The sequence below is a fragment of the Macaca nemestrina genome, chromosome X (assembly GCF_043159975.1).
Source record: "Macaca nemestrina isolate mMacNem1 chromosome X, mMacNem.hap1, whole genome shotgun sequence".
NCBI classification, from domain to species: Eukaryota; Metazoa; Chordata; class Mammalia; order Primates; family Cercopithecidae; genus Macaca; species Macaca nemestrina.
The window spans coordinates 4,362,083-4,389,821 of record NC_092145.1 but is presented as its reverse complement, the minus strand read 5'-3'; the positions used below and the strand labels follow the sequence as shown (position 1 = coordinate 4,389,821).

Here is a 27,739-nt window from a genome sequence, read left to right as displayed (position 1 = left end):
AATGGTACATATGTTGCCTCATAATCAGTCAGAAACAGAACATTGGTTCACTCGTCTTAACCCACATCATGGGTTGAAGAGAGCATTGCCAGGAAACCTTCAATACTCTAGAAGGGCATCATTTGTTAGGTCCTTTATACCATGGTTTGGAGTAAAAGAGGCAATGATTAAAAATGTATCCCTCATGATAGGCTCTATAGCAGATTCTATGGTAAAGACCATGGTTACACAGCAGACTTTACATTCTCTTGTGAAAGTTATGCTAGATAATAGAATTGCTCTAGATTACTTACTGGCTAAACAGAAGTATCTGTACAGCTGCTGGCACTTATGGCCTACAGAGAAAACATTGGTATTATAGAGATTCAGTTGCAGGGGATTAACGAAAAGACTGCTTAGTTAAGTGAGTTGACTCCTTAGTTCATTCTCGGATCTATTTAATTTTAGGTTGTTTGGTTTATGGAGACCCTGGGTAAAGAGCACACCCTAAACTCTTGGTATTATCCTCCTGACAGTCATAATAGCAGTCTCACTGGTGCACTGCATTCTCTCAAAAGTTTTAGATGTTTGCATGCAGCCATCTCTAGAATGTCAAATGATCTCTCTTCAGCTGGAATGACAAGAGCTGAAAGAAATGTGTGACCACGAGGGCACTGTAACCTATAAATGACATGCTGAGACTGGAAATCCAAAATGATGGTAACTGGTAACTGAGAGTGGTACTAAGGCCTTAAGTTTTGGTCACACTCTCATCTAAGTGAGAACATGACCAAGAAGAGGGAATTTTTAAACAAAATTAAGGGAGACCATTGTTTTGGACTGAGCTCATGCACTAGCTCCCAACAGACCAGACCAGTCTAAAATGGAGTCTCTCATGCTAAATGTCATGTAAAGTAAGACTCTAAAGAGAAACACAGATCCTAGAACAGATCAGGTTTTGTTTTTTTTTTTCTCCTGTAAACAGGACATTCTAGCATATGGAGGTACTTGCCATTCTAAGCCTGAAAAAAAAAAAATACCCGAAGTCCTTGTTCCCACCTTGCAAATCCCACTGTTCTACTGTTTACCAGTGTGTTTTAAGACCAAATAAGTACATTTATGATGGTGATAGTGATATCAATGACTAAAGTTTTGGTCAATCTCAAAAGTGAGAAGATGACCAAAAGAGGAAAAATGTTAAATCAAGTTTAGCCTAAAGCTGCCTCCTTACATATTTTAAGCTCAGCCTAAAGTTTTCTCTGTACGTTGCAAACTATAACAAATGAACGTGTAAACAGACCATAGCCTACGCTTGTGCCAATCACTGAGTTTTGGCCAGTCAAATTTAGCCAACTGTTCAAACTATTTTCAAATAAGGCAAATGTCGAACTGTGGCCAATCCAGTTGTTTCTGTGCCTCACTTCCATTTTCTGTGGGTCACTTTCCTTTTTTGTCCATAAGTCTTCTTCCACCATGTGGCTGCACTGGAGTCTCTGAGCCTATTCTGTCTTGGAAGGCTGCCTGATTCATGAATTGTTCATTGCTCAGTTAAACTCCTTTAAATTTAATGTGGCTGTTTTTTCTTTTTATCATTAGACATAGGATGAGGGTGTCCTGGGTCATAAGTGAAAATTTTGGTTTCATAGGACAATTTAAAGCCAAGAGTACAGAATGCTATATTGGAAGAAAGCATCTCCTTTAGACCTTTAAGATGAAACACTGTTAGCATCGGGCCAAAACAATAGTTAGAACCTGAGCAAAGAAGTTACAGGAGCTGACTAAAAAGTTTACAGAGAGAGTTGTTATCTCAGACTTTCTCAAAGGGGAAAGAAAGCTGAAACTAGTGAGATGCAATAAAGGTTCAATTTTTGAGTTAAAAAAATTAAAATCTCTTGTATTATTATTAATTTGGTACCATAAAATATTGTTGTTCTAACCAATTCTTTAGTGTATTAGTGTTTTTTTCATATCAAAGCCCAATCTCTAGAAAGACTATTATGAAGAATTTCCTTTTAATTATAGGCAAATTGATGACAAAGATTTTTTTCCTCATGAATTCTTTTTACAAATCTTATTATGACTTACACAAAACACTTGTGACATGCTTGGACTTCCTGTTTTATCCTAGATATCCCTCTTCCTTAAATAACCAGTCATTTTATTTTAGGACAAAAATTTCTGATATAAGATTCTTTTTCATATGAAATTATTTTCCTTTTAATCTTTCTTACCAAAAATACTGCTTTAGATCTGTAACTTTCTTTATATCTCTCCTATTTACTGGTTCCTTTTGCCCTGTTTCACAAATAACTTTTGAATTTAGACAAAAATTATTTTTCTTTAAATAAGAACACTTTTAAGAAAAATATTTTCCTATAATTAAAAAAAAATTGGAAATGACTCAGACATTTAATGAGTATATCTTCTTTAGTGTAATATAACTTTAGATTCTTAATTATATGACAAATTTATCTAAAGCATGTGTTCCATTACATTTATCTAATTATCTTTTTAAAAATAGTTTACCTAGATTACTTATGAGTTATCATTTAAAGTTATTTCCCTGTTAACCATTTTTATAGCTTGTGAATTTCAGGCATTTACCTAAGTAAGAACCTTAAGGTTAAATAAATGGGTTCTTTTGCCAATAACTCTGGATTCAGCTATTTTCATTAAACTAAATAATATTAAACGCCTTAATAAAAAATTACACAAACAAAGATAATTCTCTTTTGGGCTGCAAGCTTTATAACCCTCATGCCAAGTTTTGACACCTTATACTATCTAGCAGAGATTAAATATTAGACTGCTTGACCAATAAATCTAAATAATAATGTACGTTGACAATTCTGAGGACATTTCTAATTTTATTTTACCAATAATGTTAAAACCATCTTACTTATTAAGGACTTATTTAAGTCACATGAACTTTAAAAAGCATTTGGACTTAAAGTTTCTATTTTCCTGATAAATTATTTGTTTCAGTTTTTTTCTTTAAAGCTCTTTTATACTTTTTTGGTACTGATACATTATATACATGAAATAGATGTATTAGACATGCAGATAGATTTTATGTAGATTTCATGTAGATTTTATAGATTCATAAGACCTCTTATTTTTTCTTCTATTTTAGACTTCCAATTTGTTGATAACCTGTTTCATTACCCTAGGTAATTGTCAGCTAGATAACTCTAAATTTGCGTACTAAAGGAACAACTCTTAGGTGAAAATCAGATAGTGAAATTTACATCTCAAGTCTCCTCTCCAGCCACACACACACATAGTCTGGTGTGCTGGAGGGAGATTAAAAATGGATGCCAAGTCAAACATAAAATTATAGAAATCTACCATAGCATTGTATAAGGAGACCAAGTTTATTTAGACAGGTAGTTTTTAATTTTAGTTTCTGTCTTTTAACTGAATCTCTGAACTCCTGGGTCTCCAAAAATATCATGGGACTGGGTCACATAATGCTTTTACAATGCACTTTGTTATAAAGACATTTCTCTAAGTGTCTAAACCACACCCTTTCTTATCTTAAACTTCCAAGAGTAGCCCCTGTTGTAATAACTACTTTACTCAAAAAAATTACGTAACACAATACAAAAGCAAGCAGTTTAAGATATGAGAGAAACTGGTCTGTTTACATTCTTGAGGTTCCATAGAGAAAACAGATGTTTCTCCCCAAAAAGGAGTTTGGCACCTTCTGGGTTTTTTTAGGGAATCGCAGGCTGTTAGAAATTATTTTAGATCCTTAATGCAGCAGAGGGCGGCAAGAGTAAGGAGAGAGAGGCAGAAGTAAATGGAAAAACATAATTCAGTCCACTGAAAAGAAAAGAAAAACTGCCATGCGCGTCCGTGTGAAGAGACCACCAAACAGGCTTTGTGTGAGCAATAAAGCTTTTTAATCACCTGGGTGCAGGTGGACTGAGTCCGAAAAGAAAGTCAGCGAAGGGAGATAAGGGTGGGGCCATTTTATAGGATTTGGGTAGGTAAAGGAAAATTACAGTCAAAGGGGGGTTGTTCTCTGGCGGGCAGGAGTGGGGGTCACAAGGTGCTCAGTGGTGGAGCTTTTTGAGTCAGGATGAGCCAGGAAAAGGAATTTCACAAGGTAATGTCATCGCTTAAGGCAAGGACCGGCCATTTTCACTTCTTTTTGTGGTGGAATGTCATCAGTTAAGGTGGGGCAGGGCATCTGCACTTCTTTTGTGATTCTTCAGTTACTTCAGGCCATCTGGGCATATACATGCAAGTCACAGGGGATGAGATGGCTTGGCTTGGGCTCAGAGGCCTGACAAAAACTTTTTATAAAACAAGATCCTAGGATAAAAATAAGGCATAAAAGGCCTTTTATACACATATATATCTTGGATATTAGCTTTTAACTAAACTGACTCTTAACCACTACATGCTTTAAAAAATCCTTTTAAATCTCATTACCATATTTTAACTGAGACAAACTGGTGATATTTCAAAAGTAACAGAAATATCAAACCAGAAAGGACTTGATTTAGGAGGCCAACCCAGGCTGTCATGGTGAAAAAAGGGCAGAATCTTAGCTAGTGAACTTCAGCCATTGCTCTTTCAGTTTGGCTTGGCTACCAAAGATGACCTTGTTATGCAAATAAAGCATGTTAGATAGTAAAAATCTTCTTTTTCTTTTCAGCTGCAGGAATTCAGTCAATTCAGAGGGCTTGTTCCCCATGATTTGCAATTTTCCTTTGGATTTGACCAAGTCGGGTAGATTTGGTCAAACCCAATGGAAAAAAGACTGAAATAACAACAAAACAGAAAACAAACAAATTAGCAAAAAATAGTTAAACAAAGCAAACAAACGGTCACACAGTTTACATAATTACCGAGCACTCTAACTGTAAGGAGAAATTAAGACCAGCTGGCTGTTATCTTAACTTTTAGTCATTAAGGAGAATTTCCAAGCCAAAATCCGAACTCAACTACTTACCTAGAAATGGGGTCCAAGTTGAAGATTGCTCTCTACCATCCCAGAAGGAGAAAAAAATCTTAAACTGGACTTCCCCATTGGAAGCAAGCTGAAATTGTAGAAGGAAGTTACCTGCCTTCCATTGTCATGGAAGCAGGAAAACTTGCTTTCCTTGTTGGAAGCAAATAAATCTGTAGAAAAGGAGTTGTATAGCAAAATAAACTTTATATCTCGACCAAATTTTGGGAGATGAAAGATTCTCTGGAAGGGGAGCTCCTGGTCCCCAGCAAAGTATCCTGTTGGTTTTGTTAGAGTAGGTAGCTAAGCAGACATAAGCAGGGCAGGAGAGCCCCCACCCCAGGAATGTTGGACAACCACCAGATGAAGGTCAGGCAATTGTTAAACTGTCGCTCTAAAATAATATTTGGTCACAGCTGGGACCAGGGAAAGGCAGTCTCCCAATGGATAGGAACACCTGCAACTGGTGATCAGTAGCTTCCCAATAAGATCTCAGGAGTTGGTGAGCAGGCTCAAGCAAGTGCAATAAAAGGCAAAATTGCAGGGTTTAACTGGTAGATGACCTTCCTCTAGGAACACTCGACTGGTAATGGAAAAATGCCTCAAGTGAGCATGTGCATAACTTCAGTAAACACACTGTGCACACGACCCCTTCCAAGTGCTGGCAGGTCACTGCCCATGCGGACAGCCTGCCCCACCCCCTCCACACAAAAAAATAATAATAAAGGGAGAAGAAATGAAATCTTACAACCATACGAATGTATAAAAACCTGAACTCAAGGATGGGATGGGGCACTTGGATCTCTTAAGTCACCTGCTTGGCCCTCTTCCAAGTATACTTCCTTTCACTCCTGCTCTAAAACTTTTTAATAAACATTCACTCCTGCCCCAGTACTTGCCTCAATCTCTCACTCTGCCTTATGCCCCTCGGCCAAATTCTTTCCTCTGAGGAGGCAAGAATCAAATTTGCTGCAGACCCATCAGATTTGCCGCTACTAACAGTTTGAGCAATAAAGCTAGCCCAGGTTGGTACCAAGCACTCATAGATTTATCAAAGGCCAGGGCTACCCCCACTGACAATCCCATCCATTAGTCACCAATTTGTAAACGAGAAGGTATCTCAGACAAGTCTCTATCAGCTTAGAAGTTTATGCTGCCAAGGTTAAAGACACACCCAAAAGACAGGTCTGTGCCTTTCTCTAAAGATAATTTTGAGGGTTTCACTATTTAAAGGGGAAAAGCAGACTGGAGGGGAAAGAGGGATGATGTTGTCACATTGCTGAATGCACATGTTTCAAGAGTAAAAGAAGCAAGTAGAAAAATAGTCAATTATGTATGCATCACTCACTCAGTAAATCGGCACTTACTTAAGTCAAGATGAACCTACAGTAATTACCTGTGGGGATAGTTAAACTTTTATCTGTAGCTATCTGCTGAGGAAGAAAAGGAAAGGCAGCTTCTTGCATGACTCAGCTTTCAGCTTAATTTTTTTTCTTTTGGCATAGTCAGTTGGGGTCCCATGTTTTTATTTTCCTTTCACAGTATATGATTTATCGATTTGGATATTTCTTGCTTCTGTATAATATATGATACTTAAATGTATTCAACTGTAACACAGTTAGAGGAAGAGTGCACAAGTCATAAGATACAACTCAAAAAAAGTATCAGAAAGTGATCATGTATACCCTGCACTTATGATGAAAAATAGAAGCTTAACTATCACCCCAGGAGCACCATTTATTTTAACTTTTAATTTTTAATTTTTTTAGGCTAGTCACGTGAAACAGTTGGAGTGAAGAAGGAGCAAAGAAGTCTGTAAGTACTTATGACCAATTAGTTGTAAACACCACTGCACTTGTGTCAGAGGCGTGTGAATCAGAGCAATTCTATCTTAAATAGAAGCTGGGTAAAATGAGGCTGAAACCTACTAGGCTGCATTCACAGATGGTTAAGCCATTCTAAGTCACAGGATGAGATAGGTGGTCAGCACAAAATACAGATCATAAAGACCTTGCTGATAAAACAGGTTGCAGTAAAGGAGCCAGCCAAAACCCACCAAAACCAAAATGGTGACAACAGTGACCTCTAGTCGTCCTCACTGCTACAGTCCCACCAGCGTCATGATAGTTTACAAATGCAGGGCAACATCAGGAAGTTACCCTATACGGTATGAAAATGGGAGGTATGAATAATCTACCCCTTGTTTAGCATATCATCAAGAAATAACCATAAAAATGGGCAACCAGCAGCCCTCAGGGCTGCTCTGTCCATGGAATAGCCATTCTTTTATTTCTTTACTTTCTTAATAAACTTGCTTTCGCTTTGCACTACGGACTCCCTAAATTCTTGTGCAAGACCCAAGAACACTCTCTTGGGGTCTGGATCAGGACCCCTTTTCTGTAACACTTGGACCAGCCAAAACACCATTTAGTTTTGTTTCCTACCACTGACCCAGTTTCTTCCTCAAAGATGACCACTGCCATGACTCCTAACATCACAAATAAGTTTTGTCTATTTTTGAACTTAAATATAACTGGAACTAAGCAGTATAACTTTTTAAACTAAACTTTTTATTTTGAGATAATTGTAGATTCACATGCAGCTGTAAGAAATAATACAGAAAGCTTCCTTGTACCCTTTACTCAATTTTTCTCAATAGAAACATCTTGCGGAACTATGGTATATATCACAACCAGGACATTGACATTGAAAAGGTAAAGATACAGAACAGCTGCATCACCACAATAATTCCTATTGTTGCCTTCCACTTCTTATGCCACCCCCCACCCCATCCTGAACCCCTGACAATCACCATTTCTATAGCTTTGCCATTTCACGAATGTTATACAAATGGAATCATACAACATGAAAAATTTTGTAATTGGCATTGTTTTCACTCAGAATTTTTTGGAGATTCACCAAGTTTGTTGCATCCATCAATAATTCCTTCTTTTTTATTGCTAAGTAATATTCCATGGTATGCATGTTCCACAGTTTAACTATCTACCTATTAAACTACATTGGATCATTTGTAGTCTTTGGCTCTTATGAAAAAAGCTTCTATGCATACATGTATCATTGGTAACTTCATGTGTCAGCAGTGATTTCCACATTTCAAGAGTAGAACACATCTCTCTTGGCATGGGTTTTCATGGATGGTTCAAAAAATAAGCATATTGAATAACAATAAGTCTGGCCAGGCACGGTGGCTCACACCTATAATCCCAGCACTTTGGGAGGTCGAGGCTGATGGATCACTTGAGGTCAGGAGTTCAAGACCAGCCTGGCCAAGACAGTCAAACCCCCTCCCTACTAAAAATACAAAAAATTAGCTGGGCGTGGTGGCACATACCTACAATCCCAGTTTCTCAGGAGGCTGAGGCTGGGGAATAGCTTGAACCCAAGAGGTTCAGTGAGTTGCAGTAAGCCAAGATCGCACCACTGCACTCCAGCCTGGGCGACAGGGCAAGACTCTGTCTCAAATAACAATAATAATAATAATAATAATAATAAGAAGAAGAAGAAGAAGAAGAAGAAGAAGAAGTAGTTTGTGTATTTAAGAACATCCCTCAATCTCCCGTACCTTGCCTAAAGCCCCAAAACCTAACTTGCAGACTCTTTTTCCTTTTGTTGAATCCCTGTAGGAATTCAAACGTAGATGCCCCCTGGGATTATTCCCTCTAAGCCCTATCTGGCTCTCAGCTTCTGCCCAAGGCCTGGGCCACTGATCTCTCCTTTTCCTTCCCACACAGCACCAGTCTACCCCATGAAGGAAGTACTTGAGCTGACGCTCCTCTTGAGGTTTAGTTGCAAGCCTAGCCCCAATGGTGGCCTTCAGTTTTATTCCCTGTGAACCCACAAAATTCCAAATCCTCTCCTCACTCCCTTAACCCACAGAGGGAAGTCCTGGCTTTGGTCTTTGGACCTGGCCCTCTCCATCCTCCAGCTCTTGGGAGGACCACTCCTTGGCTAGTTTATCCTTTTCCCTGAGCCTTGAGCCCTGATACTATATCAAGCCTAGGGCCTGAGTATTGGTCTCCATGGCTAAGTCTTCTGGATGCCTCCCACTTGCTCTTATGCCTTGGCTCTCCCCAAGACACTGGGAATGTTTTTGAAGATATTGATGGTGGCAGGAGAGAAAGGAGATAAATAAGGCAAGCAAATAAGGAGGCAATGAGTGCACAAGGGCCCTTAAAGGCCATCCATTTGAACTCCTCACTGGACAAATGAGGCAACTGAGGCCAAATGTGGGATCCAGCTTTTACGCAATTTTTTATTGTGCTCTTTTCAATCTTGAGAACTTTTCCACAGTATTAAATATTCATCATAAACATAGCTTTTAATGGCTACAAAGTATTTCATTGTATCACTGTACCATAATTTCTATCATCATTCCCACAATATTGGTTTGCTTTTCATTATCATAAACAATGTTAAAATTGACACGATCAATAAATATAAATGTATGACAATGTCTGATTATTTTTCTAGATTACAGTCCAATGTGTGGAATTACTGTGTCAGTGAATATGAATGTTTTTATGGCTAATGATACATACTGCCAATTTACTTTCTGGAAAGTTTGCACAAACTTATATTCCTATTGACATAGCATGAGAGTGTTTATCTCAACATGTTTTTGTCAACACGTAAATTTTTTAAAATATTGGCTACTGATAATCATGAAAAATGGTAACACTTATTTTTATTTGCATTTTTGATTACAAATAGTGTTGAGCATTGTTATATGTTTATGAGCCATTTAAATATATTTTTCTATAAATTGTCTCTTATGTTCTTTGACCATATTGAAACTGAAATTCCAGTGTTTTGCAGTCAAGAAGGATGAACTTGAAGATTAAGCATGATAAGGTCAAAGGGCACAATTAACATAGAGCCATGACCTGGGAGGCAAAAGTACCAAGATCCAGTTTCAGATCAGCTACTTACTCACTGGGTTATTTAGGTAAAACCATTCTATGCCTTGGTCCTCAGTTTCCCAAATGAGCAAGTTGAGCTATATGAACTCTCAGTTAATGTAAGAGAAGGTCTTGAAAAGTTTACCTTTACTGAAATGAAAATGGTAGTATTTCCCACCAGGTGGCTATAAGAACTATTGCTTTTAACACATCTTGCTCTTTCCAGAGAAAAATGCTAAAGAAGTACAGATCACCCTGCTTTTGCTAGAGAAGATACTTCTCTAAGTTAGGGGTGACGCTGCTTCCCTACCTGCCAACTGGTGGCATTTCTTCCCTGAGGGGTTCGAAGAGTGGGTTGATGACTTCTATCAAGGTGGAAGAGGAACATTAAAGAGGTAAATTGAGTGTATCTTGACACCCCTCTATAAGATACCTGCACCTAGTATCAAGAGAGAACCATTTACAAATGTATTCAAAGGAAATCAAGGCTATTTGTTTCCAAATATCTTTCAGGAATGGGCTTTCTATAAGGCTCTCAGTTTGAAAATGAAGCAGAGACAGTATAATGTGAGGTTGCCTTGAAGTGCCTTCCTTTCTTTCTATCTGGCAACTATCTCTTTCTTTTTCTTTTAGAGATAGTGTTGTTCTGTCACCCAGGCTGGAGTGCAATGGCATAATCACAGCTCACATCAGCTTTGAATTCCTGGACTCAAATGATCCTCCTGTCACAGCCTCCTGAGTAGCTGAGACAACAGGCATGTACTACCCTGCCTGGCTATTATTTTTATTTATTTTTTGTTGATATGTGGTCTCACTATGTTGCCCAGGCTGATCTCTAACTCTGGAGCTCAAGCAATCCTTCCACCTCAGCCTTCCAAAGTGTTGGCATTACAGGCATGAGCCACCATGCCTAGCCTCCTCTACTTGGCAACTATTTCATCGCTGCATGCATAGGTTTCCATTATAATCCCTCTTGTTAAAAATACTAATCTTCAGAGACAAAAAAGGCAAGAAGCAAGGATAGTAGAATAGAAGGAGTAGCCACTGTTTTATTTTTGTCTTCCTGACAGCAGAAGTCTTTATTGTATTTGGTCCATAGTCAGTGTTTCACATTATTTCATGGTGTAGATTCCCCAAGTGAAGGTCCCTGTGCAGTACTTGGAGGGGCATGTGGTAGGGGAAGATGAGCAGTACAGCTGGTCAGGCTTGGAAGGGGAAAAGGAGAGCTGGGGGCTCCTTAAAACCTATCGAGGGCCACAGTAAGGGATTGAGCATGGGGAGGGGGCTTAGCCCCAACAACTCAGAACTCCATTGTATTGTATGGGCTTCAGTTTCCCTACCAGGCCCCTGAACAGGGTCACGATTGTTGGTTGGAAATCCAGTCACTCACGAGCCTAAAATATTTTAGGACTATGGCCTGGCCCTCTCACAGAGGACCCATTTCTCCCCCATTTCCTGGAAAAAAAAATTTCTTTCATGAAACTTCCTGAAACTTCTGTGGGTACAGAAACCCACAAATTGATCAGCTAACAAAAGGGAAGGGGAGAGGAAACCAGAAACATTTTAGGGCCTGTTTCCCTCCCTACCCAGGTGTCTTCTCCCCCACACAGCTTGGCCCACAGCCTGGATGTCCCTGCCAGGGACTGCGACCCCACAAGCATCTGGATATGGTCTTGACCCCTTTCCCCACCCTGGTGGCTTAGTCCTATAAAGGAGCCAAGGCAGGAGGGAAAAACACTTGCTGCCTAATCCCATGCAGCTGCCCACAGACCCTCAGTTAGCAGCACTGAACAGGTTAAAAAAACACATGAAAACACAGAAAATCCTAAAAACCCAGATAGAGCAATGATGTGGGGAGACAGTGTGGTTGGGAGCCTTAGTAGCTCACCTCCTTCTGCTGGGGGGGGATACTTGGGGGCCTCCCTTGGGCCTGGGAAGTAGCCACTGGGCCTCACAGGTGTACTTGGGATCATATATCTGTTGACCCAGGCCAAAGACCTGGCTGCTCTGGTTGGCACCCTGTGTGTAGCCCATCTGCAGGGACATGGAGTTGTCTCAATTGTCGGTTCCCAGCTTGTTGTCATAGATGTGCCTCCAGGTCCCAGAAGCTGTCATGCCCACCTGGCTGGCATACTTGTTTGTACCCATCTGGAGACTAATGGTCAGTTGATCCATGGGGGGCAGATATGGTTCTTGGGGTCAAAGAGATGCCCCTTCATGCTATAAGCTGTCATGCTGGACTGGCTGGCACATTTATTTGTGCCTGTTTGGAGCCCAGTGATGTACTGGTCAGCCTTCATGGTGGTATCGTACAAGTTCTGCTCCTGCTTCTCTGAGTGTTTGATGCTAATGTCCACACCATTCTGTAGCCCCTTTGTCTTGGTCTTCCCCGCCAGGCCTAGAAGAGACACCTGCACATGTGTCATGTTCACACTCTCAAATAGGTCATTGGCCTTAAACAGGTCCACAGGGTTCATGCCATAGCTAACTATGGTCTTGAGGAAGTTGGAGAGGTTTTCCAACTGGTGCCAGTTCTGCATAGAGTGGTTGATTTTGGAGACTGAGCCTGTTGGAGCTTGTTCATGAGTGTGCATGAAATAATCCCGTCCTTCAGATCCTTCTGGAAGTTAGGGCCAATAGAGAAGCCCATGAGTCCCTCGATCCAGCTGGGGAGCTCAGCCTCCTTCTGAGGGATGTATTTCGACAGAAGCTCATTCTTGACCTTGGCCAAGAGCTATACAAGGGACCCTTGTTGAATTGTGTGGAGCTCATGGCTGGCAGGAGTGACTGGCAGGATGGGATGGGACAGCCAGGTAGGTGTGGGGCTGGGATGCTCTGGGCTCTGCCACTGTTTAATTTGTACCATTCTCTTAGCTGAAGCCTTGTTTGGGTTACAAAACATTAATGGTCTCACACTCAAAATCAAAACTGCAGAATGTGCCCGAACATATTTTCTTAGAGTAGGCCAGATTTTTGTTCAATTGGTCAAGCTCTTGTGGTAGAAGGAGCCCCATATTGTAGCAATACCCACCGTGAAACATTAGCAGAGATACTGACAAAACATAGTTTCAAGGAAGAGTGTTAACATGTGCTATAATTTGGCTATTTGACCCTCCAAGTCTCATGTTGAAATTTGATCCCCTATGATGGAGGTGGAGCCTAATGGGAGGTGTTTGTGTCATGGAAGGTGGATCCCCTATCAGTGTCTTAGTACTGTCCTCCAGGTATTGAGTGAGTTCTTACTCTACTAGTTCCAGCAAGAACTGGATGTTAAAAAGAGCCTGGCACTTCCTCCTTTTTCTTTTTCTTTTCTTTTTTTTTTTTTTTTTTTTTTTGAGACAGAGTCTTGCTCTGTCACCCAGGCTAGAGTGCAGTGGCATGATCTTGGCTGACTGCAACCTCTGCCTCCCAGGTTCAAGCCATTCTCCTGCCTCAGCCTCCCAAGAAGGTGGGATTATAGGCACCCACCACCATGCCTGGCTAATTTTTGTATTTTGTAGATATGGGATTTCACCATGTTGGACAGGCTGGTCTCGAACTCTTGAACTCAAATGGTTCACCTGCCTCAGCCTCCCAAAGTGCTAGGATTACAGGCATGAGCCACCATGCCCTTTTTCTCTTCTTGCTTCCTCTCTCACCATGTGGTCTGCACACACTGGCTCCCTTTCTCCTCCCATCATGAGTGGAAGAATTCTGAGGCCCTCACCAGACACAGATGTTGGCACCATGCTTCTTGTACAGCCTGCAGAACTGTGAGCCAAATAAACCTCTTTTCTTTATAAATTACTCAGCCCAGGGTATTCCTTTATAGCAAGACAAACGGACAAGGACAACATGCTACTCCTTTTGAGGGAGGCCATGAAGCATAAGCAATGTTTTTTTCTGTCTTCTTGGAATAGAACTAGATGTCAATTCATGTCCAATTTCTTCTTGGATATACATTTTTGTATCTCTGATGATTTATGGTATTTTAATGCCTGTTTAATGAGCATCTAGAATGCAAACAGTCATGAATTTGATTAAAAAGACACAGTACCTGCCTTCTAGAAGCTTATAGTTCAGATCTTTACTGGATCCTTAACACCCTGGCCTGAACTACTCCTCCCAAGTGGGGTGAGGTGCCTTTTTCTGGACTTACCTAGCTCCTGGACATGTATATGCTACATTATTGTCATTGTCATGTTATATATCTCTACACTGAACTTTTTTTTTTTTTGAGACGGGGTCTTGCTCTGTTGCCCAGGCTGGAGTGCAGTGGCGTGATCTTGACTCACTGCAACCTCTGCCTCCCGGGTTCAAGTGATTCTCCTGCATCAGCCTCCTGAGTAGCATGCCACCATGCCCAACTAATTTTTGTATTTTTAGTAGAGATGAGGTTTCACCATGTTAGCCAGGCTGGTCTCAAAACTCCTGACCTCAAATGATTTGCCCACCTTGGCCTCCCAAAATGCTGGAATTACAGGCATGAGCCACTGCACCCAGCCTCTACACTGAACGTTCCAAAGGCAGAAATTGTACCTTGTTTACTCTCAGATACTTGGCAACTATTTTAGAGGCTACCATGGAGACTAGCCATGAATGAATGATGGAGTGCTCTTGTGAAGAAAGCAGGACAGACATTTTTATTCTCATTTTGCAGATGGGGAAACTGGGTTCCAGAGAGAGATTGACTTGTTCAAGGTCATAGAGAAAATTAGTAGCAGAATCAAAATTTGAACCAAGAACTTGACTCCTACCCAAGCTTCTTCCAGTAAGAATTGAAGTTTTAGAGGGGGAAAAACATAAACAACCCAAGAGAATGTTAGTTGTGTACATGGCATGGGAAAAAGTGGTAACTTTCCCAATCTCAGTGGTTACAATGGAAAACTTCAGGGAAATTTTCAAGCGTCTTTGCATTGTATACTGGGACATTTTTTCATCATCAGATACCTACACTGTCATAATTTATTTCGCTCATGACTTATTTTCCCCTAACTTCCTGCCATCTCTGCTTTCCCTTCAGTTCATCCAAGAAATATTAGAGTTTTTCAAAGGGACTCACTTGGAAATGTGCGGGAAACAGAATAATGAAGAAAAAAAGACAAGAAATCATAATGCAAAATGCCAAGAACCTGCACAGCCCAGAAGCCCTATGCTTAGAAGACTGGTATCGAGCCCTAAGACTTTGTACTTAGAATTTACATTGTACTTACATTACTATGGCTATGTAAATGTTACTCACAGCTATGCCACATAATATATAATTATTACCTTTCCTTTCTTATAGCACCTTGGGTTTTTCCTGGAAGTAATAGCCATCATGATTTCATTTGGTTCATTTCATGTCTACCTATCTGATATGATTTGACTCTGTGTCCCCACCCAAATCTCATGTTAAATTGTAATTCCCCATGTTGTCAGCTTCCATGCGGTGTTGGGCCTGTGGGTGCACAGAAGGCAAGAACTGAGGGTTGGGAGCCTCTACCTACATTTCAGAGGATGTAATGGAAACACTTGGATGTCTAAGCAGAAGTCTCCTGCAGAGGCAGAGCCCTCATGGAGAACCTCTACTAGGGCAGTGTGGAGGGGAAAATGTGGGATTGGAGCCTCCACACCGAATCCCCACTGGGCCACTGCTTAGGGGAACTGTGAGAACAGAGCCACTGTCCTTCAAACCCCAGAACTGTAGATCCACTGACAGCTTGCACCATGCACATGGAAAAGCCTTAGGCACTGAACACCAGCTCGTGAGAGCAGCCATGGGAGCTGAGCTCTGCAGAGCCGCAATGGTGGAGCTGCCCAAGGCCTTGGGAGCCCATTCTTTGCATCAGAGTGGCCTGGATGTGAGAAATGGAGTCAAAACAGATTATTTTGGAGTTTTAAGATTTAATGACTGCCTTTCTGGGGTTTCGACTTGCATGGGACCTGTATTCCCTTTGTTTTGACCAATTTCTCCCTTTGGAAATAGGAGCATTTACCCAATGCTTGTACCCCCATTGCATCTTGAAAGTAACTAACTTGTTTTTTATTTTACAGGCTCATAGATAGAAGGGACTTGCCTTGTCTCAAGAGAGACTTTGGACTTGGACTCTTGGGTTAACGGTGGAATGAGTTAAGACTTTGGGGCACTGTTGGGAATGCATGATTGTGTTTTGAAATGTGAGAAGGACAAGAGATTTGGGAGAGATCATGGGAAGAATGATAGGGTTTGGCTCTGTGTCTCCACCCAAATCTCAATTTGAACTGTAATTCCCAATGTTAGGGGAGGAACTTTGTGGGAGGTGATTGGATCATGGGGATGGATTTGCCTTTTGCTGGTCTTGTGATAGTGAGGGAGTTCTCACAAGATCTCATTTTTAAAAAATGTGTAGCACTTTCCCCTTCACTTTCTCTCTCCTGCTCCAATGATGGTAAGACATGCTTACTTCCCCTCCACCTTCCACCATGACTGTAAGTTTCCTGAGGCCTCCTAGCCATGCTTCCTGTACAGTCTGCAGAACTGTGGGTCACTTAAACTTCTTTTCTTCGTAAATTACCCAGACTCAGGTAATTTTTTATAGCAGCGTGAGAACTGACCAATATACTTCACTAATTATTCCCCCCAATTTCTTCCAGAACTGTAAATTTATGTTGTGTATTGACATGTATTTCTTTGAGTTTTATTATCTGTATTGGCATAGTTCTTTTTTAGCTTTATCCTATTGGAGTTTTCCATAGGTTCTTGAATCTGTAGGTTTATGTCTTCTGCCACTTTTGAGTTTTCACCCACTATTTCTTTGGGTATGCTTTTAGCCCCACTCTTTCTCTTCTGAAATTCTTGTGATACAAATATCGGGTCTTTAGTTGTTGTCCCTAAGGCTCTGTTAATTTTTTTTTCAGCCTATTTTCTCTCTGCTGTTTAGACTGAGGAAATTCGATTGATCTGTCCCCAAGTTCACTGATTCTATATTCTGTTATGTCCACTCTTCTATTAAGCCTATCCAGCAAGGTTTTTATCTGTTATTTTATTTTTAATTTCTATAGTTTTCCTTTGGTCATTTTGTATAACTTCTACTTCTTTGCTGAGCTTTTCTACTTTTTCATTTGTTTCATGAGAATCTGTAATTACTTATTGGACTATTTTTCTGATGTTGCTTATTGTGTTAGTATGCCCTTGTTAGTTCTGCTGGATCACCTGGTGTTTTTGGTAGAGGAAAGGATTCTCTGGCCTGAAGTGACAGAGACCATTTCCTGAGCTGGATCACTTGTTCTGGCAGGGACACCCTTGGCTTTTGCTCTGGGACTCCTAGAGTCTCTAGGGAGAGGGTGAGTCTCATGCACAATGGTGAAGAAGAACATTTCTCTTGGCTGCAAGTTGTCAAAGGAGCTTCGGATTAATCCCATCTGGTGATGCTGCTAACCTCCCCAGTGTTGTTGATTGAGCTCCCATTTAATCCTAGGGAGGAATAGGCTGCCTTCTGTTGTTAGATTAGGGGTTGGGAAACACATGTCTAGATGCCTTTTTCATTATATATTATGTCATTATCCTTATATTGACATATTACTATATTACATTAATTATATTAATATAATCTTCCCTTAATTACATTAGATTTTGTATATTAATGCAGTCACTTCAGCCTGTGGGTAACTCTATCATCCCTTTCTTCCAGGGACAAAAACCTGAATGAGAGGTCCTGTACTTAGGGAGGTGAATGAACTGAAATTGATCACATAGTGTCTCCTCCAAGAAGCTGGGGCTTGTTATAACTGTTCATGAAAAATAATTCCATGAGTGTTTACACTTAAGGTAAGCTCTATTTCTTCAGAAGGCCTCAGGAGAAGAAAGGAAAGTAGGATGTTAAGAGATAGCAGTAAAATAAGATAAGAAAATTATCTGGTGGATGAGGGCACCTTTTGAGAAGAGCTTTTCACATAAGATGTGCATGACTCTGGTTAAGCCAAGCTCCTTCCTGTATGCATTCATCAGTTTGAGGTTGTGATTTTCTGCATGCAAACACCCAGCACAACTTGGAGCATGTATAAATCTGCCTCATCCCCCTAACACTGTTAAAGCTCAAGTCTGAGTATTATACTTGTTGAGCTAAGCAGAGTTGAAACAAGAATAGGATACCCAGAAGAGCAAGTCTATTCAAGGAAGTCCCTCCCCTCCCCTTCCCTCCCATCCCCTTCCCATTCTTTTTTCTTTCTTTTCCTTTCTCTTTTCTTTTCTTTTTTTTTTTCACTCATTCGTTCTTTCTCTCTTTCTCTCTTCTTTCTTTCACAGGGTCTTGCTCTATCACCCAGGCTGGAGTGCACTGGCATGTTCATGGCTCACTGCAGCCTTGACCTCCTGAGTTCAAGGGATCCTCCCACCTCAGTCTCCCAAGTAGCTCGCACTACAGGCACGCACTACCATGCCCAACTAATTTACTTTTTGTGGAGATGGGGTATTGCTATGTTGTCAAGGCTGGTCTTGAACTCCTTGGCTCAAGCAATCCTCCTGCCTCAGCCTCCCAAAGTACTGGGATTATAGGTGTGAGCCATCACGTACAGCCCTTCACTGAAGTCTTCATAGTCTGAAGGCAGTGGTTTGAGACTGGAGATCAGAAAACTGAGGAGAGTTACATGGACACTAGAAAAGGTACATGGAATAAAGAAGTTTCTTGGTAGTAAGTCAAGAAGTTAATGGTTTTCAAAATGCTTAGAACATTTGTAGGTGGGAAATGGATGATTGACATCTCCACAGACACTTACATATGGCCATGATATATCAGCATAAATTTTTACCGTGAATAGATTGTAGGTAAGACATGCAACAACTAGATAAAGCTCAAAGGTGGAAGAAAACAGGATGTACCACTGAATGGGTTGGCAGTGGAGAAAGGCTTTCGAAGACACACCCTATCCTTGCCATGTGACTCACCAGAACTGACACGAGAAGATGAGGAGGGTGCCAGGTCAGTTTGGTAAAGTTTTTAGGGGTGCTAAAGAAATGCCCCTTTTTTTTCAACCAGCCTGGCCTCTTCATAAGACTCCCCACTCTTCCCCTTGTCCCCTCCTCTTCCCTATACTTGGCCCCTCCTCCTACTCTCCACTACCCTATGACAATGTCCTGATGGGATTTTGTGATGTCTAAGCCCCTCCCAACAGGCCTACCATTGGCTGGGTAGTGGCTTGCTGGCCAATGAAAGCTTAGGGGTGTGGCTCATCATTGTCCTGGAAGGGTTATATATAGTGAGGCCAGGTGCCCTGGAGAAGACAGTTGAGAGAGGCTGATGTGGTGAAGATGGCCAGCAAAGCACAAGCCTCCAACCCAGTTGTTGAGGGACAACCACCCACAACACGAAAGAGGTGAGGAAGAGGAAGGCCCCCTCTCAACCAAGGTTCAGAAGCCCTCTGAAGGTGAGTGGTGCACCCAAGCTCCTCCTTGTCTTCCCCTTGACTCTTCTCTGTCTTCCCCTTTACTCCTCCCTCCCAAGACACCTTACCCTGTCCTCGCCTGGCACAACCCCCACCTCAGCCTGCACCCTTCTCATGAAGCCCCTGTTCCCACTCCTCCCCCATCCTCTTCCGCCAAACCAGTGCCCTTCTGTGAGCTCCCTGTTGTCCTTCCAGATTCCAAGACAACCCGGAAGGGAAAAGAGACTCTTTGAGGGAGTTCCAGGAAAAAAGCCACTCCCAAAAGACCGCCGCTTCAAGAAAACCTAAGGAAGGGAGAGGGCCAACACTATCCAGCCACTCTGACCAGCTGAACAAGGAACTCAATCAAAAGGAGCCACAGCAGGACCAAGAAAGCGAGGAGACTTCCACCATCTCCAGCATCTCCCTGGACAGCCAGTAATTTCAGGGCAAGTTCAGAGGCCTAGATCTATCTGAGAGGTCTCCAGAGGTCTAACCCCAGAGAAATAGCCAAAAGGGTCTATGGTACATTTTACACACCACAGGGCACCCCCCATAGTGATGAAAATAAAATGAACCTGTTGTAAAATGATTTGAGTGCCCGCATGTTCTAGGATGGTGGGGAGGGAAGGAGGGAAGAGGTGGTGTGTGAGAAGGGAGGGAGGTGTGTTTTGCGGGATTGGGGTCAGATTGACAGGTCCACAGTTAATCAGACAAGCAGGATAAGGACTGTGTCAGGACTGAGCACTGGAGACAAATTTCCACTTAAGAGGCTTGCTCTGCTTCTTGTGAGGTTTCTTTCACAAGGCCAAAGGTCAGCTCAGCACTCCTGGGCTACATGCTTTAACCCTGAGGGACTGGGACCAGGCTTGCAACTTTGTTCTCTGGCCCGTTGAGGTTAAGCACCCGCTGTGATGGAGAGGCCAGAGTGTTTGTGTTGTGTCCATGGCAACAACACTGTGATGGGGGCTGCTGGCAAAAGTGCTCCAGTAGGGCAGCAGAGGCCCCCGTGTGTGAGCACATGCAGAGTGGCAGGGGACCCCATGTACGTGTGTAGGCGGGACAGTGTGGGAGGCTGCAGGTGAGTGCATGGTGGTGAGGCAAGGCTGCAGGTGCAAGGTGGTAGGGGTCCATCTGCAAAAGTTCTCTGACAGTTGGGCAGGGTCTGCCAGCGAAAGAGCTATGGCAGTGGCTGCTGGGAAGCTGAGGCTGCGCTGCAAACGGGTGTGGCCAGGCAGGGACCTTGGTAGATGTCAGCAGACGGGGGGCACTCAGATCATACTGGCCCCATCCCACGGCTAAGACAGCCTTGCTCTGTCCAGGTCCAGCAGCTAACAAAGGCTAGAGCCAACTAGAGGAGTATGGAGAATCTTGAGAAGTGGGCATCCATGGCCATGTTCCACTGCAGCCGTTCCTGCACCAAACCCTCCGGGCTCCATGCAGGCTGGAGTTGTGTCTCTGCCAATTATCCAGGAAGTTCTCCCTGCCAGTTCAGATGACCATGGTGGTTGTGGGGTCTCCCACAGCTAGAGTATCAGGGGTTTGTGGCAAAAGTGGGCTACTCCATGCCCATTTCACTCACCCCTTCCCTAAGAGCTGCTCAGGGACAGGAACTAAATACCGCTTCTTGGCGACCCTGTGCAGGGTTCCCAGCTTCCTTCTCTTTCAGCTGGGGGTCTGCCTCTTCCCTCTGTTCACTCTCAGTGCCTTCTTTCTGAAGATCTGTTTGGAGTGTGCTGGTCTACTTGATGATGTCTGGTCTCTCTCAGTGAGAGAAACTCTTCCTGGCTGTATCTATTGGCCATCATGGCTCTCCCCGTCTCCCTTCATATTTTGAATGTCCAAGATATTATTCTTCATTTCTAAATGCTGCTTTTTATGCCCTCCTTGTCCTAATTTATACATGAATATTATCTTGTGTCTTTGATGACATTATTTGTAGATTTCTTTGAAGTTTTATTTTGTTCCCTGCTGTGTCTCTATTTCATTCAATTTTCCTTTTTCTGTTGGTTACTATGTTTGCTTTTGGTCTTGTTTTTCATGTAAGCAACTTTCCTTAAATATCTCATAATTCTTGGCCCACTGTCCAAGAAATTGCAGTGGAATTGGTGGATCATATAGTTACTCTATTTGTAGTATTTTGAGAAGCCTCCAAACTGTTCTCCATAGTGATTGTACTAACTTACATTCCCACCAACAGTGTATGAGGGTGTTCTTTTCTCTACATCTGCACCAGCATTTGTTGTTGCCTGTCTTCTGGATAAGCCATTTTAGCTGGGGTGAGAAGATATCTCATTATAGTTCTGATTTGCATTTCTCTGATGATCAATGACGTTGAACACCTTTTCATGTGCCTGTTTGCCATTTGTGTGTCTTCTTTTGAGAAATGTTTATTAAAATATTTTGCCCATTTTTTGTTGGATTATGAGATTATTTTCCTATAGAGTTGTTTGAGCTCCTTATCTATTCTGTTTATTAATCCCTCATCCTCAGAGGGGTAGTTTGCAAATATTTTCTCCCATTCTGCAGATTGTATCTTCACTTTGTTGATTGTTTCCCTTGCTGTGTAAAATCCTTTTAACTCAATGTGATCTCATCTGTCCATTTTTGCTTTGGTTGCCTGTGCTTGTGAGGTATTACTAGACATTTAACTTTCAAACTTTTGTTCTTACATTTCTGTTCCAGACCCGTAGTTCTATAAAATCTTTGGTTAATAGTAATAAAAATATCTGGCTTCCTGTATAAAGTGATTATAATGGATTGGCTTGACCAAAGTTTAAAATATCCCATCATAGGGATTTCTAATGTTTAAAAAAACCCTGCAAGGCAGTATAGTGCAATGAGAAGAGTACTAGGTTGTGAGTCAGTAGACACGTAGCTTAGTTTTAGCCAAAAATCCCTGTGTCACCTGGGGCATGTCCCACGCCCTCTTTGCTTCTGAAGTCCCTTCTGTAAAAGGAGTTGAAAGTAGATGCTTACCAAGATACCTCAGTGCTCAGAGACATTCAGAATTCTATTAATAGAAACACTTTTATATGTGTTAGGTTACTGGCTATTTGGTATTCGATAGTCTGGGACTAAAATGTAAAACCAAAGGTACACTGTAAGTAAATCTGGCCCATTTTAAAGTTAAGTTATATTTAAAACTTGGTCAGACAATAACTTAAACTGAAGAATTTAGTGGTTGTGAAAAGTAATTTTTAAAGTAGAAAAGTGCCACGTTTTACTATCCTCTGGCACAATCAGAAAAATGATACCTAGAAGTGGAAATTGATTTGTTTAAAATTGAGATAAATACAAAATTGCCAGAGCCATAGAGAGACCCAGCATCCAAATAATAAATCCAGTACTTCAGAATATACCAATTAGACTGTATTCGGAGCTCTGCACTCTCTAATTATAGAATAAAATAATCTCCACATTCACCTGTGGATATATCAATACATGTGTTAAAATTGATGTGGCTATGTAATTTAAAAGTCTGAAGTCTTTTTGGTCTCTAATCTTATTTTCGTGCTCATTTACAGACACTCTCAAAGTCAGATTTTAATTCTGTTCTGTTTCTTCTATTTCAACTATTTTACTAGCTGCAAAGAAGCTTCTTCAGAGGAAGGATAATGTAATTCTTACATATTGCTAAAATGAAGAATTCAACATTACTTTAGAACTTCTGTGTATGATTGATTCTGAGGAAAATATTAGGAGTCAAGTGAAGGTGATATTTTTCAAGAGAGTGATTATGACAAATTTAATATAGTATTAAAATATCAGAGAAAAGGGAACATTCTGTCTTTTTTAAGGAGTAGATCCTAAATTCATTTCACAACAAAGAAATGCGTGACTTGATCAGAAATGTTAATATAAAAAGTTGTAGAATTTACTAAATGATGTTTGTTTTCTCCAGTCTTCATAGTCAGACTCTAAATTATCTATATGGATAACTTCTGTAATCAATCAACTTATTCAGCAAAAATCATTTTTAAAGGGTTTGTGTTGGACTATTTTATCTTCAGATTCTATAAATATCATAGTGCCTAACACAGGTATGGTCAACTAGGTGGTTACTTTGAATCCAGATAAAAGGAGAGTTCAATCCTTAAAATGTAAAAATAAACTGTAAGATGGGCATAGTAATATCACCGTTATTTCTGGGTGAGTCAGTATCATTTTCTTACTATATCATGCTCATCATATGTAAAAGTGTATCTCCTATATCTAATCTGAGGTCTCCCAGACTGTATTTCTGGTTTATTAGCAGGCATGAGACAACAGTGTTTTTTGTCCATAATAATGTCTGAATGATTCCACATGAAAATATAACCCAATATGGTGTTTTTACGTGAAGTAGGATTTTAGAAATCTGACCTAATGTCTTATTTTACAGATTTGGAAATTTGAAGTCCAAAGAAATTTAGAGACCAGAGTGAGTTTCCATAGTAATTAGTAACTAATCTGTGCTCCTCCCTCCCAAGCTAGGATCTGTTCTACTACATGTCAAAAATAAGAACTTTTCAGATAAAATTACAAATATCTCTAAGTTTTTCTTAACAATTTCTTTTCAATTCTACTCTCTTTTCTATCAGAAACTATGCTGGACTGCATCTTTTCCACAAAAACTTTGTAGATAGTTAGCTCATAGAGGCTTGTACCATGAAGTAAATCCAGTGTCTAATGGAAATGATTGGCTATAGAAGGCACTTAGTTGTGTTTTATTGTTGTTGTTTTGTTTTGTTTTTTGAGACGGGGTCTCGCTCTGTTGCCAGGGTGGAGTGCAGTGGTGTGATCTCAGCTCACTGCAACCTCCGCCTCCCAGGTTCAAGTGATTCTCCTGCCTCAGCCTCCTGAGTAGCTGGGACTACAGGCTTGTGCCACCATGCCCAGCTAATTTTTGTATTTTTAGTAGAGACGAGGTTTCACCATGTTGGCCAGTATGATCTCAATCTCTTGACCTCGTGATCCGCCCACCTCGGCATCCCAAAGTGCTGGGATTACAGGTGTGAGCCACCACGCCCGGACAATTTTCTTTTTTAATATAGCAAACATATTGTTTTTTAATATAGCAAACAAACAGGTAATTGTCATTATTTTCAAATAATGCATGACAGCTGGGAGAAATCACCTGCTTTTTAATTTGAAAAGTAATTTTTTTAGTCATTTTCAGTTAACAATTTGGCAATGTGTATTAAGGAACATAAGACTTTTCTTGACTTAATAATTCCATTTTTTGACTCTAAGGAAATAGTATTATGCATACCATTTCTTTGACACTATTCTAAAGCAATAGTTTTATGCACAAAGATGGTTAAAACATCATCCTTAATTATAAAAAGAACATAGGGAGCGAATATGCAAGATTTACCTACTTCCATCCACATGGCTGGACAAACAGCACCTACTGCCTATGATTCAGCAATAATTTGATGTATTTAGGGCCTTTTGAGCATTCATTTCCATTCTCATCTCCTGTGGAACAACTCAAAAAGGACCCTTGCCCCTTTGTTCATTTCAAAATAGATTGATCTGCATTTGAGAGAAGATGCAGAAACAACTTAAAAGTACAATAGTAGAGCTATTTTAACATAAATTATTGAATCTCCACATAACTTGTTATTATGCAGCCATTAAAATCAGGTTGTATAATTTTATTTAATAACACGAAGAACTTTATTATAATGGTAACTTCTAAAATCAGAAGATAAAATTGTATGTACGATATGGTCTCAATCATGTAAAACAAATATAAATAAAAGGGAACATGCCAAGATAGTATTGATGATTACCTCTGCTTAATGAGATTTTTTTGGAAACTTGTTTTTCAAATTTTTTATTTTTCTACAATAAGTATGTATTGCTTTTATAATCATAAAAAGAGACAAGATGATGTATGTTCAATTGTTCCAAAATGATTAGAATAAAGTACTTGAAAAATAATAGTGAAAAAGACTTTGTTTTCTTTCTCATGCATTATTTATAAGGAAAATAATTCCTATCAGTCTCTGTTTTCAAAAAGCACAATGTGTACTCTTCACACAGTTGCCAATACAATGCTGGCGTAATATTGGTAAAAAGCACAAATGATAACTCCAGAGACCTCTCTGTTGATTAACTGATCCTTCGAAATTGCTAAGTTCTAATGAAAGGGTCACTTACTCTCCAACAAAAACAACATTTTGTCTATGTCCTCTAATTTCACACAATGAGAGTGTAATTTAAATATACATGGTTTTGACATTTTCAATCTAGTTTGAAGAAGTACTATGTAAATATTTTGAATATTCAATTTAAATTTCAACATAATGGAGTAGCACCTATTTAACAACCGTACTGTTCCACATAGGGACAAAGACAACTTTCACAAGTTTTAATTGGTAGGTACCATTTTGTACAGAAAGGTTACCTTCATTTGAATAGTCTTTGTATTTATGTGGTACTGGCTGCCTTAATAACTCACGAATCAGCAGATGGATCATCTGTTCCCATTTGATAGATACTTCTCCCAGATGCAGATTAAGATTAATCTATTTTGAAATGAACAAAGGGGCAAGGGTGCTTTTTGAGTTCTTCCACAGGAGATGAGAATGGAAATGAACGCTCAAAAGGCTCTTTATACATCATGTTGCTGCTGAATCTTAGGCAGTAGGTGCTGTCTGTCCAACCATGTGGATGGAGGTAGGTAATTCAACCTTGCATATTTTCTCCCTAAATTCTTTTTGTGATTAAGGAGATGCATTTCCAAAATGGCAGATTGACAGTGTCTGGGTAGCAATAACTGGCAGAGAAATAGTACACACATCCTACTTCCTGCACCTCATTCTACCTCATTCTTATAGAAGGCACCAACTAATCATCAGGCTTGATCTAGCCCTGTTCTGGCCCTTCCATTCTATAAGTTGTCATTTTAGCATCTCTTTGCCCTCAGCTGCCCAGTCTTTATCTTCATGCATCATCTCCTCCCTCTATGTTCTATTCCAACCTTGTAACTGCTCATATAATATCTTTCTTTCTCATTTCCCAGGATGAGACCCTTCCAGGTCTCTGATTTGCTTCTGCTTTCATTCCTTGGAAACTGGTATTGATTTACCTATGACCCTGACCTCTAGCCCCTTCCCCCTCACCCGACACAGGGCTCTTGTGTAGAGGCTCCCTACAGAGCTTTAGACAGAGCTGGCTTCAAACATCTGCTGAAATTAGCCCTTCACATTTTACCATTGACCAGAGCTAAGACTAGTTCAAATAAACAAATAATTAGAGTTAAAAGAGATATGTGGATGTTCAACAACAAACCAACATGCAACGTTATCCAGAGGGGCCGTCTAAATTAAAGCTTATTTTACCACACCAGTAGGGAAGTATATAATTTGAAAACATTCAGAGGGAATCATTTTCTGCTCTTGTGCCCAACGCTAAACATTATCCAGTCCCCCAGTCCAATGTTGCAATATTAACCCATTTTCAAGTATTAGGTGTGAATAAATACTGCTTTCAGGTAAGTGAAGGACACAAAACTCCGTTTCCTGTAAGGCAAAGCTGATTGCACTCCTTTCAATGTAAAGTCAGGAGGTTTTAGGAAATCGGGCTCGAACATTTTGTTAAGTCTTGCACATTTTTGTTAAGGCGCTGTTTTTAGGGTCCTATTGCTTGCATGCACAGGACAGCTTATAGCTTTTGAGATGCATGTTAAAATCGGATATTCTCTCTCTGGTAGATCATTAAGTGATTTATTACTGGAGGGGTTCAGAAATACTGAAACAGCATCACCGAGAGTTTCCACCCCTCACAATATAGATGTGGGGCTTGAGGAGTAAGCAAATTACTCAGCAGACAGTGAATATTAGCAAGTTCATTAACTATTTTCTCCTAGCCCCAAAAGCCAAGAAGCTAATCCCTTGTTTGCCAGGCAGGGTGGGCCTTACTCTCTGGTTCTTAGTGATTGAGATAACTAAAATTTGTTTGTATTTTCCAGCCAGAAGTCATTCCACTTAATGCTTTCAATATGGAAACACTCTGGTTAAGGCACTGAGCAAAATTTAAAATAATTGTTGAGTCTTCAAAATTAAAGTATAAACAAAAAAGCAATTTTAAGAATTTTTAAATCCTTCTTCCTGGTTCTGAAGGCTTTCCCTGAGGCTGACATTAGGCAGGGCTTGGTCATTTTCCTTCAGGGAAGAACCACTAAGTCAAGCTCCCCAGGAGATTTTTTGTTTGTTTTGGTTTGAACAGCCATGAGTTTCCTCCACAGTCAAACATTACAGATTCTTAATTTTAAAATTATAAAGTAATGATAAATCAGGCTAAGAAAGGCTGAAGTTTCACATTTGGGAGCTAGCAAGGTGACCTTTGCTAAGTAATGTATGTGAATAAGTTGAAGGAGGTAAGGTAGACAAGAAACAGGTGAACCATGGAGACCTGGTTCTCGGGTAAATTTACCTCATCCATTTCAGGTGAGTAGTATCCTGTTTGCATATCATTCACATCTCTTCCTTGGCAGAGACTTCTGGTAAGTGTTTTCCCATCTTCATAT

At 40.5% G+C, this 27,739-nt stretch overlaps 1 long non-coding RNA gene and 1 pseudogene across 1 annotated transcript in view; both read right to left on the bottom strand.

Annotated features, from left to right (window-relative positions):
* Window positions 1-27,739, bottom strand: part of LOC139360594 (uncharacterized) — a 62,918-nt gene that overhangs the window by 15,546 nt on the left and 19,633 nt on the right. The window lies entirely within an intron of this gene.
* On the bottom strand, window positions 11,743-12,630 carry LOC105495906 (calponin-2 pseudogene; annotated as a pseudogene).